The following is a 6,000-nucleotide window of genomic DNA, read 5'->3' on the forward strand; positions in this document are numbered from 1 at the left end:
TATTTTTCGTTTTTTACTACAAACTATAAAGCAGTGGACTATAATCATTATTATAATACAATTTAATTGATAAAAGCATCATTGTACTCCGTGTTAAAAATAAGTATTATCTCTGTAAACACTGCTGGGTCATCTGACCAATCAACGCAGATTAGCGTCGCGCAAAGGAGGGGTTTGAAAAACGAGTCGTTAAACGAATCATTTGGGAGTCGGTGAGCAAATCAGGTATAAATAAATGCATATTATACGAAAACAAAAGTGTTTTTTGTCATTGCATGCATGTAAAACTGTTGTTGGGGACTCCCTAAACAACATTAGGAACATTTTAAATGTCATAATAGGTGCCCTTTAATGCTTTTGTGTCCACGAAACGCCTATTGTGTCCACTTCCAACCTATTCAATGCTTTTGTCCACGAAACGCCTATTGTGTCCACTTCCAACCTATTTAATGCTTTTGTGTCCACGAAACGCCTATTGTGTCCACTTCCAACCTATTTAATGCTTTTGTGTCCACGAAACGCCTATTGTGTCCACTTCCAACCTATTTAATGCTTTTGTGTCCACGAAACGCCTATTGTGTCCACTTCCAACCTATTTAATGCTTTTGTGTCCACGAAACGCCTATTGTGTCCACTTCCAACCTATTTAATGCTTTTGTGTCCACGAAACGCCTATTGTGTCCACTTCCAACCTATTTAATGCTTTTGTGTCCACGAAACGCCTATTGTGTCCACTTCCAACCTATTTAATGCTTTTGTGTCCACGAAACGCCTATTGTGTCCACTTCCAACCTATTTAATGCTTTTGTGTCAACGAAACGCCTATTGTGTCCACTTCCAACCTATTTAATGCTTTTGTCCACCAAACGCCTATTGTGTCCACTTCCAACCTATTTAATGCTTTTGTCCACGAAACGCCTATGGTGTCCACTTCCAACCTATTTAATGCTTTTGTGTCCACGAAACGCCTATTGTGTCCACTTCCAACCTATTTAATGCTTTTGTCCACGAAACGCCTATTGTGTCCACTTCCAACCTATTTAATGCTTTTGTGTCCACGAAACGCCTATGGTGTCCACTTCCAACCTATTTAATGCTTTTGTGTCCACCAAACGCCTATTGTGTCCACTTCCAACCTATTTAATGCTTTTGTCCACGAAACGCCTATTGTGTCCACTTCCAACCTATTTAATGCTTTTGTGTCAACGAAACGCCTATGGTGTCCACTTCCAACCTATTTAATGCTTTTGTCCACGAAACGCCTATTGTGTCCACTTCCAACCTATTTAATGCTTTTGTCCACGAAACGCCTATTGTGTCCACTTCCAACCTATTTAATGCTTTTGTGTCCACGAAACGCGCCAATTGTGTCCACTTCCAACCTATTTAATGCTTTTGTGTCAACGAAACGCCTATGGTGTCCACTTCCAACCTATTTAATGCTTTTGTCCACGAAACACCTATTGTGTCCACTTCCAACCTATTTAATGCTTTTGTCCACGAAACGCCTATTGTGTCCACTTCCAACCTATTTAATGCTTTTGTGTCCACCAAACGCCTATTGTGTCCACTTCCAACCTATTTAATGCTTTTGTGTCCACGAAACGCCTATTGTGTCCACTTTAGTGTTAATTTCGTCAGACGAGACGAGACGAAATATGTTCGTCAACGACCTTTTTTTCCATGACTAAGACGAGACGATGACGAGACTGCACTACTGTTCAAAAACGCTGACTAAGACTAAATTAACATGCATTATTGTTGACGAAAAAAGACGAGACGAAAATGTTTTGCATAAAATAAAAACTAAGATAAAATCTCTCTTCATTTTCGTCTACAATCGTCTCTACTTTTTCATCAGCTGTACGCCTTTAAAATATCCCGAATGAGTTCGCGCTGTTGCTCAAGTAACATTACGAAGCTATGGTGTTTGTTTTGGCACATACATTATGCAGGTTACGATTGTATTGCTTTCACTAAAGAAAATAATGCGCGCGCTCCGTCTACGGTTAGAATCCTGTGTGTGGCAACGATCCATGGCAACGCTCTGTTTTTCATGGCAACAGTGTGTTATACTTAGAAGCGCATTCTACATTAGAATTCGACCAAGTCATTTAAAAAAAAATTTTTTTAAACATACGCACAGATTGTTACATAAAATGGTGTGTGTGCGTAGAAAGAATTCGTCCACACGCCGCTCAAAAAAAAAAAAAAAAAATCCTGAGCGCAAGTCCACCGTCTAACGTTAGCACTAGGCAGGCTTTTTGTGTTAAATTATATTTCCTGTCGCTGCGCAGGCTTTTTGATTGTACATGACAGACTAATAACCCTTTTCTTTAAAGGCTAAGGTTATGTCCCGTTAACCGGACCGTTGCATTACGATTAAAAGCAGTATCAATAAAGTCAAAAATGTGATGTGCAGTCAAGTTCGAGTGTATGCGATGTTTAAACGAGTGTTCTCACGATACACTTGTTGTGATTCGCGGAGTTTTGACAAGTTTTATAGTCTTGATATTGTTTCTTATTCAAAAGTGGTGACTGAAAAAACTCAGCACCCCCTGAAACCTCTTCCCGCGCCTTTGTAACTTCAGTCGGAGTCTGTTGGGCCCCAGCTTTTGAATTGTGATGGTTAAAATAAAATACAGAACAGTTTCATCATTTGTAAATGTGTCTCCTAAATCAGACATTGAAAACCAGACATGTTTAACAGTTGCATTCAACAAAAATCATTCAACAAGTGTATTTTGTCAGGTAATTATGACATTTTACCAATATTTGAGATATGTGAAACACTTTTTTACTGAAATGTTAATCAGAAATAATCTCAGTAATAATGTGTTATTAAAAAAAAAGAAGACAATTTTTTTTACTAAAACTTGACTAAAATGAAAAGACTTTTAGTCGACTAAAACTTGACTAAGATACCTTAAGTTCTCTTTTGACTAAAACTAGACTAAAATGAAAAGACTTTTAGTCGACTAAAACTTGACTAAGATACCTTAAGTTCTCTTTTGACTAAAACTAGACTAAAATGATGAGACTTTTAGTCGACTAAAACTAGACTAACAAAAAAAGATATGTGAATGACTAAATATGACTAAAACTAACAAGGACATTTGGCACAAGACTAAGACTAAGACTAAATTAAAAATAGGTGACAAAATTAACACTAGTCCACTTCCAACCTATTTAATGCTTTTGTGTCCACGAAACGCCTATTGTGTCCACTTCCAACCTATTTAATGCTTTTGTGTCCACGAAACGCGCCAATTGTGTCCACTTCCAACCTATTTAATGCTTTTGTGTCAACGAAACGCCTATGGTGTCCACTTCCAACCTATTTAATGCTTTTGTGTCCACGAAACGCCTATGGTGTCCACTTCCAACCTATTTAATGCTTTTGTGTCCACGAAACGCCTATTGTGTCCACTTCCAACCTATTTAATGCTTTTGTGTCCACGAAACGCCTATTGTGTCCACTTCCAACCTATTTAATGCTTTTGTGTCCACGAAACGCCTATTGTGTCCACTTCCAACCTATTTAATGCTTTTGTCCACGAAACGCCTATTGTGTCCACTTCCAACCTATTTAATGCTTTTGTGTCCACGAAACGCCTATTGTGTCCACTTCCAACCTATTTAATGCTTTTGTGTCCACCAAACGCCTATTGTGTCCACTTCCAACCTATTTAATGCTTTTGTGTCCACCAAACGCCTATTGTGTCCACTTCCAACCTATTTAATGCTTTTGTGTCCACGAAACGCCTATTGTGTCCACTTCCAACCTATTTAATGCTTTTGTGTCCACGAAACGCCTATGGTGTCCACTTCCAACCTATTTAATGCTTTTGTGTCCACGAAACGCCTATTGTGTCCACTTCCAACCTATTTAATGCTTTTGTCCACGAAACGCCTATTGTGTCCACTTCCAACCTATTTAATGCTTTTGTGTCCACGAAACGTCTATGGTGTCCACTTCCAACCTATTTAATGCTTATGTGTCCACGAAACGCCTATTATGTCCACTTCCAACCTATTTAATGCTTTTGTGTCCACCAAACGCCTATTGTGTCCACTTCCAACCTATTTAATGCTTTTGTGTCCACCAAACGCCTATTGTGTCCACTTCCAACCTATTTAATGCTTTTGTGTCCACGAAACGCCTATTGTGTCCACTTCCAACCTATTTAATGCTTTTGTGTCCACCAAACGCCTATTGTGTCCACTTCCAACATATTTAATGCTTTTGTCCACGAAACGCCTATTGTGTCCACTTCCAACCTATTTAATGCTTTTGTGTCCACGAAACGCCTATTGTGTCCACTTCCAACCTATTTAATGCTTTTGTGTCCACGAAACGCCTATTGTGTCCACTTCCAACCTATTTAATGCTATTGTGTCCACTTCCAACCTATTTAATGCTTTTGTGTCCACGAAACGCCTATTGTGTCCACTTCCAACCTATTTAATGCTTTTGTGTCCACCAAACGCCTATTGTGTCCACTTCCAACCTATTTAATGCTTTTGTGTCCACCAAACGCCTATTGTGTCCACTTCCAACCTATTTAATGCTTTTGTGTCCACGAAACGCCTATTGTGTCCACTTCCAACCTATTTAATACTTTTGTGTCAACGAAACGCCTATTGTGTCCACTTCCAACCTATTTAATGCTTTTGTGTCCACGAAACGCCTATTGTGTCCACTTCCAACCTATTTAATGCTTTTGTGTCCACGAAACGCCTATGGTGTCCACTTCCAACCTATTTAATGCTTTTGTGTCCACCAAACGCCTATTGTGTCCACTTCCAACCTATTTAATGCTTTTGTGTCACGAAACGCCTATTGTGTCCACTTCCAACCTATTTAATGCTTTTGTCCACAAAATGCCTATTGTGTCCACTTCCAACCTATTTAATGCTTTTGTCCACGAAACACCTATTGTGTCCACTTCCAACATATTTAATGCTTTTGTGTCCACAAAACGCCTATTGTGTCCACTTCCAACCTATTTAATGCTTTTGTCCACGAAACGCCTATTGTGTCCACTTCCAACCTATTTAAATGCTTTTGTGTCCACGAAATGCCTATTGTGTCCACTTCCAACCTATTTAATGCTTTTGTGTCCACGAAACGCCTATTGTGTCCACTTCCAACCTATTTAATGCTTTTGTGTCCACGAAACGCCTATTGTGTCCACTTCCAACCTATTTAATGCTTTTGTGTCCACGAAACGCCTATTGTGTCCACTTTCAACCTATTTAATGCTTTTGTGTCCACGAAACGCCTATGGTGTCCACTTCCAACCTATTTAATGCTTTTGTCCACGAAACGCCTATGGTGTCCACTTCCAACCTATTTAATGCTTTTGTCCACGAAACGCCTATGGTGTCCACTTCCAACCTATTTAATGCTTTTGTCCACGAAACGCCTATTGTGTCCACTTCCAACCTATTTAATGCTTTTGTCCACGAAACGCCTATTGTGTCCACTTCCAACCTATTTAATGCTTTTGTCCACGAAACGCCTATTGTGTCCACTTCCAACCTATTTAATGCTTTTGTGTCCACGAAACGCCTATGGTGTCCACTTCCAACCTATTTAATGCTTTTGTGTCCACGAAACGCCTATTGTGTCCACTTCCAACCTATTTAATGCTTTTGTCCACGAAACGCCTATTGTGTCCACTTCCAACCTATTTAATGCTTTTGTCCACGAAACGCCTATGGTGTCCATTTCCAACCTATTTAATGCTTTTGTCCAAGAAACGCCTATTGTGTCCACTTCCAACCTATTTACTGCTTTTGTGTCCACGAAACGCCTATTGTGTCCACTTCCAACCTATTTAATGCTTTTGTGTCCACGAAACGCCTATTGTGTCCACTTCCAACCTATTTAATGCTTTTGTCCAAGAAACGCCTATTGTGTCCACTTCCAACCTATTTATTGCTTTTGTCCAAGAAACGCCTATTGTGTCCACTTCCAACCTATTTAATGCTTTT

The sequence above is a fragment of the Phoxinus phoxinus genome (assembly GCF_949152265.1).
Source record: "Phoxinus phoxinus genome assembly, contig: scaffold_61, whole genome shotgun sequence".
Lineage (NCBI taxonomy): Eukaryota > Metazoa > Chordata > Actinopteri > Cypriniformes > Leuciscidae > Phoxinus > Phoxinus phoxinus.